Genomic DNA, 3925 nt, shown 5'->3' with positions numbered 1-3925 from the left:
CCTAGGCAGGGGGTCAGACTCAATGATCTGTTGAGACCCCTTCCAACTCTAGCATCTATGAATCTATTTTACTTCTTCCTGAGACCAGGATATTAATCACTGATATTAAAACATAATTAATGCAGGGGTAAGGTTTCCCACTCAAGCTTTGTGGCTTTTGGAGCATTGAGCTTAGTGATATGCAGTCTGCTAAAAGCCAGGAAAGAAAGAGTCAAGGAATGTACCAGTGCTGCCCCCTCTGTGGACACAGATAGGGCTACGGCCTCTGCACACTGCCTGTGACGGTTCTCTTCAGGGTAGCTGTCCTGTAGGGCTGTGTGAAATTTTGACATGTCCCGTTTTGAAGTTGTTTTGACGTGTTTCGAGCTCAACAGCGAAATTAAAACAAAACAAAAGGCTTTCAAACAGCTTCAAAACAAAATGAGAGTGCTCAACCTTTCAAGTTTTGAAGCAGCTTGGTGGCAGGAGGCGGGGGAGAGACGGGGCTGTGCTCCAACTGGCTCTGCCAGCCTCACGGAGCTCAACCTGCCCTCCCAGTGCTGCCGGACTCCTTCTGGGGGCATGGGCCCCCAGATCTGCACACAGGATGACAGGAGGCTGCCACTGCTACCTGGGGCCAGCAGCAGCACCAGTCTTCTCGGTGCTGGGCACAGGTTGTGCCCAGCGCTGTCCCAGGCAGTAGCAGCAGCCTTCTGTCATCCTGAGCGCAGATCTGGGGGTCTGCACCCCCAGGAGGAGTCCAGCACAACCCCACAGCCCTCCCGGGGGTGTGGGCTCCCAGATCTGTGCTCAGGATGACAGGAGGCTGCCGCTGCCAGCAAGTGACACAAGTTTTTTTGCTTGTCAGCACTTTGAGGTGCAGTTTCTCAGAAACCCCTGCTTCTATCTCCTTGAAACTTGGCAGGTTTCTTGCCCTCAGAATGGGGCTACTATCCCTTCAATTTTCATCCGAATCAGGCAAGAAATGACAAAGTTATAGGCATTTTCATGCTTCCCCATTATAGCCTATGGGTGAAACGTCAAAACAGTGAAACCGTTTCAATGAAACAAAATGGGACAGTGCTTCGAAATGGCGAAACAGAAGTTGAAACCAAACAGTGCTGTTTCTTGCAGCCCCTACTGTCTGAAGTGTTCAGGATTAGGTTGAGCAGCATGGCAGGCTGTGGGTGTGGTACGGAGAGCTCTGGAGTTTGGTCTTCCCTTGCATGTGATCAAAGGAAGGAGGTGCCTGTGCATCTTGAGGGAATCTTCATTTTTGTATCTCCTGGTTTTCAGATGTTTAAGTTCATATTAAATCTCTGTCCCCAGTGCCTGGCTGAAATAAAGGGAAGGAGAGCAGTTTGGGCAGGACGACATACCAGCTCATGTGTGGACAGGAAGGGGGGCTTGGTTTCCCAAACAGGCAGGGTCCTTCCAGGTACTGCACATTGGGGAGGAGGGGCATGTGGGGCAGACTGGTTCCCCCACTCAACCTCCTGCTGCCCAAAGCAGTGCCCCCTTTAAAGGGTCTCATCCTCCCCCCGTCTTCCTCACTACCCGTTCCACTCATCCTCTTCCAGTAATTGGTAATCCCCTGATTGCCTCTCCCTTCTAAACAAGTGCTAGCATACAGTTTAGTTTGGGGTTTGTTTGGGGTTTTTTTCCTGAATTACTATGAGCTTCTTCTGAGCTATCTGCTGCACTCAGATTACATGTCCCTAAAATAACTCTGTGCCCTCTTCCCCAGTGAAGGCATGTTTTAGCGGCACGCCTACAGATCAGCCACAGCATGATCCCCAGCTTTGTTCAAAATATCATCAGTGGAATATGTTGGCCTTAAGCAGAGCTGTTGGTTGGTTTTTCAGGGGTCTGTATCTTGGCAATCCCGTGCTCCAGTGGGCCCAAATTTGGATCACTACCCCCTGAGACCCACTGGATTTCAAGGTGATCCACGTAATCATGAGTCTGGAGCCTTCACGGGAGGGCTTTTCAGCCTGTGCTATAGCAGAGCTGGTGCCCAGCTGCAGTTGCTGAGTGTTAATGGCTTCCTGAAGGAACCAGCAGCAGGGTCTTGAGATTGTCACTGCAGGCAGAAAGTTGAACACATTTAGTTTAATGGCATTGGAGGAGGCCCTTGAGCTTAGTTATGGTGAAGCGGAAGGTGAGGCCAGGCAGCCATGGGTTTGCTTCCCCCTGCTGTGGGGTAAGAGTGTGCACATGCATAGTTCCCACCCAGCTGCTGGTGCTCTTACATCCCTGCCCCTCTACCATGTGTTGTCCAGTAAAGTGCCAGACTCTAGTTGCAGGTGTGGTTCTGCCTTTTATGCTTTACCTTGATGACCAGCTCCTGCATGTGACAAGACATGCTTGCCAGGGGGCTGATAGACTTACGTGGTGACATGAACCTGACACTGAATTGGCAGTTTGGAGACCGGCACCAGCCCAGACAGTCTGCTTCAGAGAGCCTTGTTGATTAAACAGTTCTGTCAGCTCCCATCCCTTTAACATACAGCAAAGTTATTGGCCCTCTCGTGCCCTGAAATCCTAAATAGGCTGAAATCCTAGAGCCCTGCCCAGAATGAACACTTCAAGCATCTTGGCTGCCACCTCCTGGCATTCCCTCTGGTGCCGCAGCAAGGGTGTCTGAAAGGCTGAGGCACGCTAATTTGGCTGCCAGCCAGTCTCTGGTGTGGCCTTTGCTCACGCCCTGGTCTGAGGTTGCATCTGGTCCCTTTCCCTCTGCACAGGCTGGTGCTGTGCAGCCCAAGAGGGACAGTGGCTTCCTTCAGTCTTAAATTGTGGTCCCACGTCTGAGCAGGTTCCTGTTGTGCTGGTGACCATACAAACAGGACGGCAGCCAGGTGCAGCCCTGAATTCACCATAAATGGAGACAGACTGGCAGCGAACGGCTCAAACCATAGAACACCCCAGTTTCTCCCCATTTGGTCTTCCCACAACAGCTCCCTCCCACTTCTCTGGCTCCTGTAGCCAGGCTCTCTCAGTTCCTTCTACAGCAGAGATGAGCAAGGGATACAGCAGGGGAGCAGTCAGGCACTGTCTGGAGAAGGAGAGCCCTTTATTCCCAGAGAGGGATGGCATGTTCCCAGTGCTACTGCTTCTCTCCAGGCAGGGGATTGGTCCTACCCAGGCAGAAGCAGTTGGCTGGTCTACTTGGGAATAGCTGTCTTGGTTATCTCTTTTCTCTCACCCAGACTGCGGTGTGCTGTACCTGCAGACAGGTAAGGACACAGAGTAAGCAAGCAAAAAGGCAAACATCCAAAACTAGTACTTAGAGGTACACTGATGCATCAGTCTAGTATTTGATTAGCACCAATAAAAAGAAAATTGATTGCATTAGAAATTGGCCTGATGCAGCCAATAATTTGGCTGATAAATGCCCATGCATGCAGCCACTTCTTAAAGACCCCCAGGGTAGGAGCCAGCACCACTTCCCTTGGAAGTTGGTTCCAGCTCCTAGCCGCCCTAACTGTGAAGTAGTTCTTGCAGATGTCTAATCTAAACCTACTCTCCAATAATTCGTGTCCATTATTCCTTGTCATGCCAGAGGGTGCTAGGGGAAACAGTGTCTCCCCGAAACCCTTCTGGTCCCCTCTAGTGAATTTATAGACAGTCACCAGGTCCCCCCTCAGCCTTCTCTTGTGAAGGCTGAACAGGTTCAGGTCCTGCAGTCTTTGACTGTAGGGTCTGCCCTGTTGTCCCCAGATCATGCGGGTGGAGAGCATCTGGACCCGCTGACTTGAACAGGTCCAGCCCCTCCAGAAGCTCTCTAACCCGGTCCTCCCCAACCTGAGGTCTGGATCTTTACAGGGCAGGGTGAGCAGGTGCAGCTGTGGGCTGGAGCTGCTCCTGCTCCACTCCTTCCTTCAGCGCGGGGGGCATTGATTTGTCTCCCAACATTCCTTCCTCCCCCCCCCCCCCCCCCCCC

General features: G+C 51.8%; 1 protein-coding gene across 1 annotated transcript in view; it reads left to right on the top strand.

The window, feature by feature from the left end:
• Window positions 1-3925, top strand: part of NCKIPSD (NCK interacting protein with SH3 domain) — a gene marked incomplete at its 5' end in the record, with an annotated part of 108515 nt that overhangs the window by 21851 nt on the left and 82739 nt on the right. The window lies entirely within an intron of this gene.

The sequence above is a fragment of the Gavialis gangeticus genome, unplaced genomic scaffold (assembly GCF_001723915.1).
Source record: "Gavialis gangeticus isolate Ggan-Ray unplaced genomic scaffold, GavGan_comp1, whole genome shotgun sequence".
Classification (NCBI taxonomy): Eukaryota; Metazoa; Chordata; order Crocodylia; family Gavialidae; genus Gavialis; species Gavialis gangeticus.
Note: the sequence above shows the minus strand (reverse complement) of the source record. Positions and strands in the feature narration are given on the sequence as shown.